Raw genomic sequence first — 16,066 nt, 5'->3', positions numbered from 1 at the left:
TTTGGACCAATTTGAAAATTTTCTCTCTGAAAAATATAGTTCATTTAATCTGATTGTCATAAGGTTCCATGACTTTGTCAAAATACATTTTGATGATTTTCATAACATTTTGGGTGTTTTATTTAACTTTTGTACACCTGTGGTGTTCCTGGTCAAAAATGACCGGTCATTAGAAATGAATGGGTGAGACTACACTTAGTGTATAAAATTGAGTTCAGGCAAATGCCCATTCATCATTGAGCACACACACACACACACACACACACACACACACACACACACACACACACACACACACACACACACACACACACACACACACACACACACACACACACACACACACACACACACACACACACACACACACACACACACACACACACCTCACTTCTCTTCCATGGCAACCCCCACTGTCACGGTTGTAGTCGGTGAAGGAGGACCAATACGCAGCAGGTACGTGTATGCTCATCTTGATTTTTATTAACTACAAAAATGAACATACAAAATAACAAAAACGAAACGAACGAACAACTACAAACAGTCTGGTAAAGCATACGGCTTACACACAGAACAATCACCCACAAATAACACATACAAACACACCCTAATATATGGGACTCTCTATCAAAGGCAGATAGACAACACCTGCCTTCAACTGAGAGTCCCAACCCCAATCAACCAAACATAGAAACACACACACTAGACTAACCATAGAATTAACTAAACATAAACCAAAACCCGGAAATACTAAATCAAACACCCTTTACACAAACACACCACCCCGAACCACATAAAACAAATACCCCCTGCCACGCCCTGACCAAACTACAAAACAATTAACCTTATATACTGGCCAGGACGTGACAGTACCCCCCCCCTTAAAGGTGCTACCCCAGAAGCACCTCAAAAAGATGTTTATCTTTTAAATTGTGTAAAATAGTTGATTGTTTGAGAAATTGAAATTATTAGATTTTTGATGTTTTGAATTTCCAGCCTTGTTAGCAATCCCGACTCGGGGTTCATTGCTAACCTGTAGCCCCAACAGGTTAACAAAAAATAACCCCAAGCAACACCAACAAAAAGTCCCCTTTTCTAAAGGGAGGGAAGGGAGGGTGGCTGCCGTCAACGACGGCACTGTGCGACACCCCCCCTCCCCAACCCACCTATTTCTGGAGGTGGCTCTGGTTCCGGCCGTTCCAGGCTGTCGGGCCACTCTGGCATCGCCGAGGGGCAGTCGGGCCAGTCTGGCATCGCCGGGGGACAGTCTGGGCAGTCTGGCAGTTCGGGACAGTCTGGGCAGTCTGGCAGTTCGGGACAGTCTGGGCAGTCTGGCAATTCGGGACAGTCTGGCCACTCGGGCCACTCCGGCAGTTCAGGGCAGTCTGGCCACTCCGGCAGTTCAGGGCAGTCTGGCCACTCCGGCAGTTCAGGGCAGTCTGGCCACTCCGGCAGTTCAGGGCAGTCTGGTGATGACTGTTGACTGGCGGGCAGCTCTGATGATGACTGTTGACTGGCGGGCAGCTCTGATGATGACTGTTGACTGGCGGGCAGCTCTGATGATGACTGTTGACTGGCGGGCTGACGCACTATAATCCTGGTGCGTGGTGCTGGTACCGGATATACCAGCTTATGAACACGCACCTCCAGGCTAGTGCGGGGAGCGGGAACAGGACGAGTCGGACTGGGTTGACGCACTTCCGGGTCCGCACGAGAGACAGGAGCTGGAAACCCAGGGCTATGGAGGCGCACAGTCGGTCTAGATCTTACCTCCTGCACAACCCGCCTTGGCTGGATGGAACTAGTAACCCTGTACGAGCGGGGTGCTCGTACAGGGCAGACTGGGCTGTGCAGGGGCCTGATGGTAGCCGTGCGTAGAGCGGGAGTTGGGTAGCCTGGTCCTCGGAGGCGTACCGGCGACCAGATGCGCTGCGCAGGCATCCTCCTACCAGGCTGGATGCCCGCTCTAGCACGGCACCTGCGAGGGGCTGGAATAACGCGCACCGGACTGTGCGTGCGTATGGGTGAGATAGTGCGCTCCTCAGCGAAACATAGCGCTCTCCACCCCATACGCTCCTCCATATAACCACGGGTAGCTGGCTTCCGGCTCTTCTTACGCCTAGCCAAACTACCCGTGTGCCCCCCCCAAAAAATTTCTTGGGGGTGCCTCTCGTGCATCTCCTTCAGCGCGTCCACTCTGGCCTCGTACCACCGCCTCTCTGCCTTGGCTGCCTCAATTTCCCACTGCGGGCGGCGATAATCCCCAGCCTGATGCCAGGGTTCGGCCCCGTCCAGAACTTCCTCCCAAGTCCACTTCTCCCGCCAGTCCAACTCGAACTCCGTCTGCTCCTTCCTCTGCTGCTTGGTCCTTTGGTGGTGGGTGATTCTGTCACGGTTGTAGTCGGTGAAGGAGGACCAATACGCAGCAGGTACGTGTATGCTCATCTTGATTTTTATTAACTACAAAAATGAACATACAAAATAACAAAAACGAAACGAACGAACAACTACAAACAGTCTGGTAAAGCATACGGCTTACACACAGAACAATCACCCACAAATAACACATACAAACACACCCTAATATATGGGACTCTCAATCAAAGGCAGATAGACAACACCTGCCTTCAACTGAGAGTCCCAACCCCAATCAACCAAACATAGAAACACACACACTAGACTAACCATAGAATTAACTAAACATAAACCAAAACCCGGAAATACTAAATCAAACACCCTTTACACAAACACACCACCCTGAACCACATAAAACAAATACCCCCTGCCACGCCCTGACCAAACTACAAAACAATTAACCTTATATACTGGCCAGGACGTGACACCCACGGGAACCTTTACCCAATATAATCTTTCCCCCACTGGAACCATACCTGTTGGCATTCTCACAAACAATCACAACATTGTTTCAATAATATATAAAACTTTTCTCGCAGCTTTTTTGAGGCCTTGCTTTTTTGAGGCCTTGCTTTTTTGAGGCCTTGCTCACAATTCATTCTGTGGCAGCACAATAGCCAAACGATATACTGTATGTGAGACTCTTGATCATATCTTTGGTCATGACACTGGTGAGGAGGAGAGAGTCCTTGTTAAACTTTGACACAAAGTAGTCTGTGATAAATAGCACAATATGTTATTTCTGAGTATTTGTTATAGTCAAAATAATCCATACTCAAAAATGAGTTGTATGAGCTCAGGTCAATGAGGCCTACAGGCCATGAATAGAAAATAGAAGTTCAAAACTTGTAATGTTCAGAAGAATGTAAGTTGATAAAAAGATCTAACACAACATTAAGTGATAATATATGTATTATTATGGATTTATAATCAGCTATAATGGGGTGGTCATTTTGGACTGGGAACACAAAATTAATTAACATGAAATGAACACAACAGGAGGGTTAATGTCCTGCATGGCAGGAAAGTTCTCCTACAACAGTGTGATCAAATTAAGATCCTACATCTGTACATATTGCTGCATATAGTATTACCATTATACATTTTTCATACTGTATATTGCAGGGCAGACCGGATTGGATAGACCGCCATCACATTGATTTGTTGGCTCTGTGAAAAAACATGGCTTTGTTTTCTCTTTTCCCAGTGCTACCGTCCCTGGTCAAAAGGCTTTGTTGATGCTTTGTTGATGTTTGTAGGCGAGTAGCGTAACAGCAGGAGGTGTGGAATAGTTGGGGCCCGAGGAGCAGAGGAGAGGAAACTACTCCTAGTCCCTCTGGGCCTATCCTGTAGCTCTCAAACTGGTCAGACAGATTGGATGGGAGATCCTGGCTGTGCCTCACCACGCTGTACTTGGTGTATTCCTACTGTATGCTGTAAGTTTAAGCTCATTTACTGCATTTCTATACAATTAAAAAACCTTAAAACGCTATTTGCAGAACAGCAAGAAAATAAATAATTATGATACCAGCCATTATCACCTTAGCTGCTGTAGGTTCATTCACCTCAGTCGATCTAAAAACACATAGCCTATTAGCTATAACATTGTAATGTTATATCCCTGAAAGGATGGAAATATGACAAATGATTCACACTGACACGTAGCATCAGCGACATTGTTTGCATTTTGATTGTATTTTAATGTAGGTGTAAGGACCGACACCGGAGATGAGAAGCAGGTATGGGGAGTCAAACATTTAATCAGGAACAGACATGAAACAAGACAGGAACAGTGTCAGCACACGGGTATACGACAATCAAGTGCGAGGTACCAAACCGATATACGGGAGGTAAAGACAGAAGTGATTGAGTCCAGGTGAGTGCAATAATCGCTGATGTGCGTGAAGGAGAGAAGGCAGGTGTGCGTAATGATGGTGGCCGGAGTGCATAATGCTGGGGAGCCTGGCGCCTTCAAGTGCCAGGGAGGGGGAGCGGGAGCTGGCGTGACAGTAGGCCTTTTGGGAAGATAGGCCATATGGAGATGTTCATATTATTTTTTTTACATTTTAGTCATTTAGCAGACACTCTTATCCAGAGCAACTTACAGTAGTGAATGCATACATTTCATACAATTTCATAAATATTTTTTTTTTTCCTGTGCTGGCCCCCCATGGGAATTGAACCCACAACCCTGGTGTTGCAAACACCATGCTCTACCAACTCTACCAACTAAGTTCCTAACTAAGATTAGTACAGATTTTCTCAGGGGAACCCACATGGGGCCTGACTCCAAGTTTGGGAACCACTGTACTAACCTCTCCCTCTGCTTGCTTCCTCTCTCTCTTTGTCTCCTCTGCTTCCTCCTGCATGCTTGCAGCCTGCCTCAGCCTCACCACTGAGAGCCACATGCTCACATCACTGTCTCCCAGTAGCTCTCTGTAGGAGTCACAGGACGATTTTAAAATTGCCTTTTGTCTGACATCTCGCACACACACTGTCAGCAGCGTCTCTAGTTGCCTACCTTAGCTGACTGCGGGCTGGGGTAGTTCATTTCACATCTCAGGCCCGTGCTGCAAGAGGGCGGAGTTAGCCGTTTGAGAGAGTGGTGAATGTGCTGCTAAAAAGGCAAATCTGGGGGACGCAGGTTAATATAACAAACAAACCACTGTTTATGATTCCACTGGTTCGCAAAGAGGTAGGCGCGATTAAGCTCCGTCAGATCAAGAATATACGCTTTGTGAGCTTTGATCAACGCTGGGAGCAATATTTAGATATTGATTTTCTTTACTGTGTTCAAAATATATATTTTTGTTATTATTATTTTTTTCAAATGAGAAAAATACCTAAGGTCCAGACCTCTGTGTTTTCATATGTAGTTACGGCCATGACTTAGAGATATATAGGCAATGTACAGGATTATTTACAAGCTAGCCAAGGCCAATGTATGTGTGAATGACGGTCTCATGTAATCTCTCTTTTGTATGTAGTGTGTGACTGTGTAGTGTGTGACTGTGAGAGGGGTGAGGTGTCTGCAGCCTGTTATTATACCACAGTGCTACTTTACCCCTGATGCCTGACATAAAGATAGCTCCTCTATCATGGTGATGGCCATGAGCACAGCAACAAACAGTATCTCTATGGAATCAGCTACATTCTCTACTCTGCTCTTTCTCCCTTCAGACACAATTACAATGCCAACCCACTGGGCACATACGTCAATTCAATGACTATTCCATGTTGGTTCAATGTAATTTTATTGAAGTGACATGGAAACAACAGTGTGTGCCCAGTGGGAACTTTGGTCCTGGAATACTCAAATAGGTTAGCCACACAGTGTTTTCGGAAAGTATTCAGACCCTTTACATTTTTCGACATTTTGTTACATTACAGCCTTATTCTAAAATTGATTAAATTGTTTTTTCCCTCATCAATCTACACACAATACCCCATAATGATGAAGCAAAAACATTTTTTTTATTTATTTTTGATAATTTATAAAATAAATAAATGGAAATATTACATTTACTTAAGTATTCAGACCCTTTACAGTGTCCCACTGTAGCTCAGTTGGTAGAGCATGTATTTGGGGAGTTTCTCCCATTGTTCTCTGCAGATCCTCTCAAGCTCTGTCAGGTTGGATGGGGAGTGTTGCTGCACAGCTATTTTCAGGTCTCTCCAGAGATGTTTGATCGGGTTCAAGTTTGGGCTCTGGCTGGGCCACTCAAGGACATTCAGATACTTGTCCCTAAACCACTGCTGTGTTGTCTTGCATGTGTGTTTAGATTCGTTGTCCTGTTGAAAGGTGAACCTTCACCCCAGTCTGAGGTCCTGAGCAGGTTTAAATCAAGGATCTCTTTGTACTTTGTACTCCGTTCATCTTTTCCTCGATCTTGACTAGTCTCCCAGTCCCTGCTGCTGAAAAACATCACCACAGCATGATGCTGCCACCACCATGCTTCACCGTAGGGATGGTGCCAGGTTTCCTCCAGACGTGACGCTTGGCATTCAGGCCAATGAGTTCAATCTCGGTTTCATCAGACCAAAGAATCTTGCTACTCATGGTCTGAGAGCAGTGGAGGCTGGTGATTTGAAAAATTGAGGAGGATGGGAGACCCACAGTATAGACATCAAAAATCATCAAAGAGTAATTATTTTAACCTAAATCTTTTAAAAATACATTTATAGGACAATATTATGGGGAATGTGAAGGAGAGGGCTACTTACACCATTTTGGAAAGGGATCACAGCAGTGATTGAATGAGGGTATGAGGCATGAGTTGAGGTGTTCAGAGGCTTGACTTCAGTGCAGGACAGGATTTGACTGGGAAGACAAAAAACAATAACACAACACCCTACACAGTTAGACAAAAGAGCTAAGAATGAGATAGTACAAGCAAGGACTAAAATCATTGATATGTAGTAATATGATTGTGTTTATGTATGTGATTGACTCTACATACAGTAATGAGAGAAAATTGATAGGGGTACTCACAGTGCTTGGAGAGTAAACATTCAATGTGCCAGTGGATGATTAGGCACATGAGACGTGATTTCAGTTCATGTCAGGAGAGAGTTGACAATGTTAGTGGAGTGGAGTGGCATGGTCATCACTTCTTAAATCAGGAAATAGTAGGGGACTTCCTCGTCCTGGAAATACAAATAGCAGATACATATTATTACAGTTGCATTATCGTAGGTTTGAACAACAACTTTGTCCATTAAGTTAAATACAGACTGCGCATCTCGCCCGCTTGACACATCAAAGTAGCCAAAGAAACTTTCCTGAATTAAGCCCTAATCATCTACATACCTGACGATAATGGATAGCTGCAAGCAGACTGGTGGCACCATAGGTCCCAGAGTGGGGGGCAATTTTTACCTCCTGGGGCCCGGAGTTTTTCCTTATCTGTTAACCTAACCAGGAAAACTTGACCCTATAAAGGTATGACAGTGATTAATCAGTTGTAAAAAGGTTTTATAAGGGCTATGATGGGACCAGTTTTTCCTAATCAGGTCACATGGTTTTAAAAAACTTTTTAAAAACTACTGGCCCTGGGGGGGATGAAAACCTTGTCAAACTGCAGCAACCTTCTACTTGTTCATATGAATTATATTTAGGCTAGATTCGGAAGGGGATTTTCTCTACCCAGACACAGAGAGAACAACTGATAGACAATAGAACTCACAGGGCTGAGCTTGCTTTATGCACGTTTGCATCATGCAGGCCTATGCAACTGTAGGCCTTATAAAAAAATGTACTCACATCTGTCATCACTATTATGTTGATTGATTCATTTTAATAATTTTGGATTGAAAACATATAGGCAGCCTAGCCAGCCCAATATTTTATATAAACCAAATTTAATCACATTCACATTTTCTCATGACCCACAAATGGACTATAAATACATAACGTTACCAATTAGTTACCCAGATCAAATGGACGGCGCACATAGGCTGTATGCATCTGCTCTTATTAGTAGCCTTCCGACTGAAGGCTTGTTTTCATCCCATACAGCATGTCAGAGCTAGCCTAGGCTGCTGCAACATTTATGTCATGAGTTTTTGCTTGTGTCTTTCTGGAGTGATTATGTGTTATCATCATTGCTAAATAAATACCGGAGGAAAGTGGAAAGCCTACTTGAGCCCGCACGAAAAAATTCAATACTTCAACCTCTCTCTTCAATCTAACTTTTAATGGATGATGCGATGGAAGCTATAAAATCATTCTGAATTGATTTCGACAACCCAGAAAATACAGTAGAAAGTTCCATATGTTCAGCAAGTAAAGCATGATAATGTGCAATTACCGCTACAAGCTCCTTGTAGTTGCACTTGTTAGCAGAACCTTCCCTCTCGTTGTGTCCTCAAAAAGCCAATTATTGTATGCCCTAAAACGCAGTGGTGTTGATAAGCCTCTTGAGAACATCCCTGTTTCTTCTTACTTTCTTGTTGTGCTGCGCAGTTTGAATACGTAGACCTCATGATAGCTGTGGCTTTTCCCCAGAAGCTTGAATCTGATGTGGGCATTTATATGCTCCCTGCTTTTGTTTTGTTGTTTAGCTGAATGATCGATGTTCTTCAGGTCGCTGTACCCCTCTTTCACCCAAGGCTTTCCAAAAAGCAGGCAAGGGCAGCAAAACAGGCGGCTTGATGAAAGGCTTCCTGTTAACCAGCTATACATTGATACCAATTAGTATTGAATGCCCTCACCTTTTCACCCTTCTTCATTTAACTGATCCCCTGACAGAGGTCGAGCCTTGGTTTTAATTTGCACCTTTTCCATGTACCCCAGAGAATGAAAGGGGTTCTTCAATAAAAAGTCAACAAAATTTGAGGTAGCGTTGGTGGCGAAGGGGGCACACTCGAGCTGATAGCTAGCTCGCTACTGCACCTTCTACAGAAGTTAGCAAGGCAAATTGAAATAAATTGCACTAACTGGACACAAAAATAAAGTTATGAAACCAAGAAAACAATTTATAATCTACCTCCTCCGTCTCCTGTAATTTGAATAAACTAATTTGAATGGAATAATATCCCAAAAATGTTCAACTATTACTTTTCAACCTCTATTCAATAATGTCACCAACTCACCAAGCTTCTCAACACATAGAAATATGCTCTGCGGCACAACCCCAATACAACACAGTAGGTTTATTCTCTGATCCTAATCCTATGATTGGATGGACAACATGTCAGTAAATTCTTTATTTAACTAGGCAAGTCAGTTAAGAACAAATTCTTATTTACAATGACGGCCTACCCCAGCCAAACCTGGACGACACTGGGCCAATTGTGCACCGCCCTATGGGACTCCCAATCACAGCCAGATGTGATGCAGCCTGGATTCAAACCAGGGACTGCAGTGACGCGTCTTGCACTGAGATGCAGTGCCTTAGATGGCTGCGCCACTCGCAAGCCCATTTTCATACTGAAAAAGCTTTGATTGGTTGGAGGACGTCCTCCAGAAGTGGTCAGAATTACAATGTAAGTCTATGGAAGGGGGTGAGGCCTACGAGCCTCCTAGGTTTTTTTTTAAGTCAATGTACCCAGAGGAGGACAGAAGCTAGCTGTCCTCCGGCTACACCATGGTGCTAACCCAGAGAGTGCTGTTGAAGTTACTATTGACCGTCATTGCAAAGTAATGTGTTTCAATCAATTAGATAAAGGCTTGATTGGTGGAGTGCTGCAGAGATGGTTGTCCTTCTGGGAGGTTCACCTATCTCCACAGAGGAACTCTAGAGCTCTGTCAGAGTGACCATTGGGTTCTTGGTCACCTCCCTGACCAAGGCCCTTCTCTCCCGACTGCTCAGTTTGGCCGGACGTCCAGCTCTAGGAAGAGTGTTGGTGGTTCCAAACTTCTTCCATTTAAGAATGATGGAGGCCACTGTGTTCTTGGGGACTTTTAATGCTGCAGACATTTTTTGCTACCCTTCCCCAGATCTGTGCCTCAACACAATCCTATCTCGGAGCTCTATGGCTTGGTTTTTGCTCTGACATGCACTGTCAACTGTGGGACCTTATATAGACAGGTGTGTGCCTTTCCAAATCATGTCCAATCAATTGAATTTACCACAGGTGGACTCCAATCAAGTTATAGAAACATTTAAAAGACGATCAATGGAAACAGGATGCACCTGAGCTCAATATCATAGCAAAGGGTCTGAATACATATGTTAATAATGTATTTCTGTTTTTATTTTAATACATTTGCAAACATTTTGAAAAAAAACTGTTTTAGCTTTATCATTATGGGGAATTGTCTGTAGATTGATGAGGATATATTTTTTTATCAATTTTAGAATAAGGCTGTAACGTAACAAAATGTTGAAAAAGGGATGGGGTCTGAATACTTTCCGAATGCACTGTATAATTGACTTCAATATACCAATAGGTGTGAGTGCCTCGCCGTTAGAACTCATTAAAACTCACATACTTCTTATGATTTAGAATTCAGACCAGACACCCCCGTCCAGGGTAAGGTTTCATAATTCCATTTCAGACATTTTGTTCCTCATAAACAGGGAGATTTTACTGGGGCAATTAGAGCTGAGGTTAAGTGTCTTAGTCAGGAGCAGGTCAATACTGACCCACTGAGGACGTCAGCCCGTAACCATTATATAACTTGCTGTTGAACATGTAGCCTACACCAAAACTCTATGTTAAAGGATTACAACTGAAACAGAGTGATGTGATTTGATAACATTGTGTGTGGCAATCCTGATTGAGCAGTAGACTAACAATGACGTTTAAATAACTTCTCCTCTGCGTTTCATATCAACTCAAAACTGAAACGGGTGAAATTATTTGATAACATGTTTGTAGTTTAATTGTGTGACTGTTTGACAATTCTGATGTGTTTAGCAGTCAATGATTAGGGCAGTTGTTTGTGTTGTTGTGCTCACCGATGCGCTCAGGTTGTTATCAGCAGTTGGAGAAAACAGAGCTCTCAGTTCTCCTCAGCACCTGCATGCAGAGCTAATAAAAACCACTCAGTCATGTAGAGAGCACACTCAGTCATGTAGAGAGCCCACACAGTGTTGTGTTATAAGTGGCACCCTATGGACGAATCACTGCAGGCTTTACTAACTGTAATAACTAGTAATTGGTAGTTAATCAGTTAGTTAGTGTACTAGTAGTCTTTAGGTCAGGTGAATTTCCTCTATACAATGTAAAGCCCTTTGATGAACTCAAAAAGTGTTAAGGGCAATTCCACGTATACAGAGTGATGCTGAGACTCAGTGTTTTCACTTTAAAATGTATGTCAATTAAAAACCAATTGCAAACCAATCATTGCAAAGGTAAACAAACCATGCAAATGTGTCATGGACTTCATCAGTGACATCATCAGATCCCGATTCATGCTGAATGCGGAACGAAAGAGAGCTCAGCTTGTTTTTGAAAGTTTCTGAAAAACTTTTTTCTTGAAAAATGTTTGTTTATTAGCCTACTTGTTTATCTGTCAGGGATTTCTTCGTCGTCAGACGATATAGCGAAATCATCGTCGGAAAAAGAGGACCAATATGCAGCAGAGTTGAGATAGTTCATTTTGAACATTTAATAAACTCAAAAATGAACATACAAAATAACAAAACGAACTCACGATTACTAGACAGTCCTGTTAGGCTCACACACGCTAAACAAGAAACAATCTCCCACAAATACAGACAAACACACCCAACTAATATAGGACTTCCAATCAAAGGCAACACCACACAGCTGCCTTCAATTGGAAGTCCACCCCAATTAACCAAACATAGACATACAACCAGCTAGATCAACATAGAAATACGTAAACAAGGAATAGTGCCCAAAAACCCCGGAATACTTAAATCAAATGCCCTTTTAGAAAAAACACCACCCTGAACCACATAAACCAAATACCCTCTGCCACGTCCTGACCAAACTACAATAACAATTAATCCTTATACTGGCCAGGACGTGACAGTACCCCCCCCTAAAGGTGCTAACCCCGGAAGCACCTCAAAAATAACAAAAACCCCAAACAACAACAAAAAATCCCCCTAACTAAAGGGAGGGAAGGGTGGCTGCCGTCAATGACGGCACTGTACTACACCCCCCCTCCCCAACCCACCTATATCTGGAGGTGGCTCTGGTTCTGGCAGTTCTGGGCAGACGACCCACCCCGGTAGCTCCGGGTAGACGGGCCACTCGGGCTGGGACGGAGGACAGTCGGGCCACTCTGGCAGACCCGGAAGACAGTCGGACCACTCTGGCAGACCCGGAAGACAGTCGGGCCACTCTGGCAGACCCGGAAGACAGTCGGGCCACTCTGGCAGACCCGGAAGACAGTCGGGCCACTCTGGCATCGCCGGGCAGTCTGGCCACTCTGGCATCGCCGGGCAGTCTGGCCACTCTGGCATCGCCGGGCAGTCTGGCATCGCCGGGCAGTCTGGCATCGCCGGCCACTCTGGCATCGCCGGGCAGTCTGGCCACTCTGGCATCTCCGGGCAGTCTGGCCACTCTGGCAGCTCCTGACTAGTGGGTGGCTCTGGCGACTCTTCACTGACGGGCGGCTCTGGCGATTCCTCACTGACGGGCGGCTCTGGCGGCTCTGGCGACTCTTGACTGACGGGCAGTTCTGGCGACTCTTGACTGACGGGCAGTTCTGGCGACTCTTGACTGACGGGCAGTTCTGGCGACTCTTGACTGACGGGCAGTTCTGGCGACTCTTGACTGACGGGCAGTTCTGGCGACTCTTGACTGACGGGCAGCTCTAGCGACGTCGGACTGGGATGACGCACTTGAAGCCTGGTGCGTGGTGCTGGTACTGGACGTACCAGACTGGGAACACGCACCTCCAGGCTAGTGTGGGGAGCGGGAACAGGACGAGTCGGACTGGGCTGACGCACTTCCGGGTCCGCACGAGAGACAGGAGCTGGAAACCCAGGGCTATGGAGGCGCACAGGCGGTCTTGATCTTACCTCCTGCACAACCCGTCCTGGCTGGATGGAACTAGTAGCCCTGTACGAGCGGGGTGCTTGTACAGGGCGGACTGGGCTGTGCAGGGGCCTGATGGTAGCCGTGCGTAGAGCGGGAGTTGGGTAACCTGGTCCTCGGAGGCGTACCGGCGACCAGATGCGCTGCGCAGGCATCCTCCTACCAGGCTGGATGCCCGCTCTAGCACGGCACCTGCGAGGGGCTGGAATAACGCGCACCGGACTGTGCGTGCGTATGGGTGAGATAGTGCGCTCCTCAGCGAAACATGGCGCTCTCCACCTCATACGCTCCTCCATATAACCACGGGTAGCTGGCTTCCGGCTCTTCTTAGGCCTAGCCAAACTACCCCTGTGCCCCCCCCAAAACATTTCTTGGGGGTGCCTCTCGTGCTTCAACGCCAGTCGTGATCCTCGGAAACGTTCCCGGTCCTTACCAGCCATTCTCCATGGGCCCTCTCCGGCCATAACTTGCTCCCATGTCCATTTCTCCCTTTTGTCCAATTCAAAATCCCACTGCTCCTTCCTCTGCTGCTTGGTCCTGGTTTGGTGGGAGATTCTGTCAGGGATTTCTTCGTCGTCAGACGATATAGCGAAATCATCGTCGGAAAAAGAGGACCAATATGCAGCAGAGTTGAGATAGTTCATTTTAAACATTTAATAAACTCAAAAATGAACATACAAAATAACAAAACGAACTCATGATTACTAGACAGTCCTGTTAGGCTCACACACGCTAAACAAGAAACAATCTCCCACAAATACACAGACAAACACACCCAACTAATAAAGGACTTCCAATCAAAGGCAACACCACACAGCTGCCTTCAATTGGAAGTCCACCCCAATTAACCAAACATAGACATACAACCAACTAGATCAACATAGAAATACGTAAACAAGGAACAGTGCCCAAAAACCCCGGAATACTTAAATCAAATGCCCTTTTAGAAAAAACACCACCCCGAACCACATAAACCAAATACCCTCTGCCACGTCCTGACCAAACTACAATAACAATTAATCCTTATACTGGCCAGGACGTGACATTACCTGCCTATCTATTTAGCCTCAGTTGCTGGTACCGCTACTATATGTCCCAGGATACTGCCAAACCCCAAAGTCTGAAGAGCTACTGCTTGGTGAAGCAGCTAGCTTAGCTGCTAGCTATCAAGCTAGCCAGGTTTCCTTGACGGTTTGAACACAGCCCGCAATGCGGTTAGCCCTTGTGACTGGGACCGCGAATAGTCCCGGGTTTGTGGCTGTTTAAATCCCTGCTGTTTGTTGCTGTTTCCATCAGCCCTGCCAGCTCTGCTGGCTGGAATTGTTTGGAGTACCAGCGTTAGCCTACTTTGCTACCATGACAAAGATCAAAGCCGGTGGGAGTACCATCGAAGACAATGGTGTCTCTCTTTCACAGGTGAAGGATATAAACAAACCAAAAGAGTTCTACAAGAAAATAGCTTCATGTGTTGTGCCGAAATACTGGTGGAGTCAACTAAAGAATGGACCATAGTTTGCAGATCTCCCAGAAGAATAGTTTGCAGATCTCCCAGGGTCAGCTCAATGAGTTTCAACCGGATAACAGCAAGATGACAGCAATCTGTAAGTCATTGAGAAAGGACATCAATTCTGTATGTGAATCCATGATAACACTGATGGAGAAATCAGATTATCTGAAGGGGCAATCAAGGTGGAACAACATTTTTGTGGACGGAATTGCAGAATCTCCACATGTGACCTGCACAGAGTTCGAGGTCAAAGTTAGGTAAATGATCACTGATAAACTGAAGATGAACCACAGGAAAATTGAGGTGGAGCGTGTCCACAGGACTGGAAAACCCACCACCGGTCCAGGTGACAGGCTCAGGCCGATAGTGGTCAAGTTCCTGATGTTCAAGGACAAGGTAGCTGTTCTGGAAAGAGCCAAGAACTTGAGAGGAATATACATATTCCTCAACGAGGAGTATCCTGAAGCTGTGTGCCAGAAGAAGATTGAACTTATCCCAGCCATGAAATGTGCCAGAGTGTTTGTGTACATTGCTTACATCCGTTATGACAGGCTCATTGTCCACTCTCCCACCCTAAAGCCTGGAAGGGATGAGGGAGCCACGCCTGTGGGTTCATAGCATCAATCCCGCAGCACATACACACTTACACAAACCAACTGGTTGATGGACTGCTGAATAATGTTTTTTCTTGCTTTGTTTGTTCTTTTCCATATTAGGTCTATCTCTGATAAGATACCCAGGAAAGGGTTAAAAATAGCCCATATTAATATTTGTAGCCTCATGAAATCCATAACTTGCTAACATCAGACAACATTCATATATTAGCCATTTCTGAGACTCACTTAGATCATTAATTATTTGACGATACAACAGTACCAATACAAGGATATAACATCTATAGAAGAGACAAGAATTCCTATGGGGAGGTGTTGCTGTATATATTCAGAGCCATGTCCCTGTAATGCTTAGAGAAGATCTCATGTCAAGTGTTATTGAAGTGTTGTGGTTGCAGGTTCACCTGCCTCCTCCAAAGCCTATTATTTTAGTGTGTTTCTTTATGTCACCAAGTGCTAACAGTCAGTATCTAGATAAAGTATGTGAAATGGTTGATAACAGAGAAGTCTATGTTCTGCGTGACCTGAACATTGACTGCTTCGCAACTAGTTGTCCTCTCAAGAGGAAGCTTCTAACTGTGACTAATGCCTGTAATATGACCCAGGTTATCACTCAACTAACTAGAGTGCATACCAATAGTAATTTATAGGAGATCATAGAAAATGTTTTCTCTGGACTCTTTTGTTGAAGATGTAAACAACAATATTTTGGTCTGATGTGTATGAGGAAGTGAATCCAGATGCAGAACTGGAAGTTTTTGTAAAATTATTCATGCCAATTGTTGACTAGCATGCACATGTTAACCTCTATGGGCTAGGTGGGACGCTAGCGTGCCACCCGTGGTGCACTCCATCAACAGCAGGTGCATTTCAAGAGCGGCAAATTTGAATCCAAATAAATGTCAAAATTCAAATTTTTCAAACATACAACTATTTTACACCCTTTGAAAGATAAACATCTCCTTAATCTAACCACGTTTTACGATTTCAAAAAGGTTTTACGGCGAAAGCATAAATTTAGAGTATGTTAGGACAGTACATTTACAAGAGTTGTGTGTAATGTTTTGTC

The 16,066-nt window shown here is 44.8% G+C and overlaps 1 protein-coding gene across 4 annotated transcripts in view; it reads left to right on the top strand.

Moving 5' to 3' along the window:
- The window catches only part of LOC106565726 (band 4.1-like protein 1), a 199,305-nt gene that overhangs the window by 14,048 nt on the left and 169,191 nt on the right, over positions 1-16,066 (top strand). For 2 of the 4 annotated variants that reach the window (XM_045691841.1, XM_045691844.1), the window contains exons 2-3: positions 3,623-3,851; positions 4,123-4,291. The exons of 1 other annotated variant lie outside the window; for it this stretch is intronic. The gene's annotated coding sequence lies outside the window, so the exon portion shown is untranslated. The remainder of the gene's footprint in view (positions 1-3,622; positions 3,852-4,122; positions 4,292-16,066) is intronic. One more of the 4 variants, XM_045691843.1, reaches the window with a different exon arrangement.

Source organism: Salmo salar, chromosome ssa12 (assembly GCF_905237065.1).
Source record: "Salmo salar chromosome ssa12, Ssal_v3.1, whole genome shotgun sequence".
Taxonomy (NCBI): Eukaryota; Metazoa; Chordata; class Actinopteri; order Salmoniformes; family Salmonidae; genus Salmo; species Salmo salar.
This window is presented reverse-complemented; position numbering and strand designations above follow the sequence as displayed.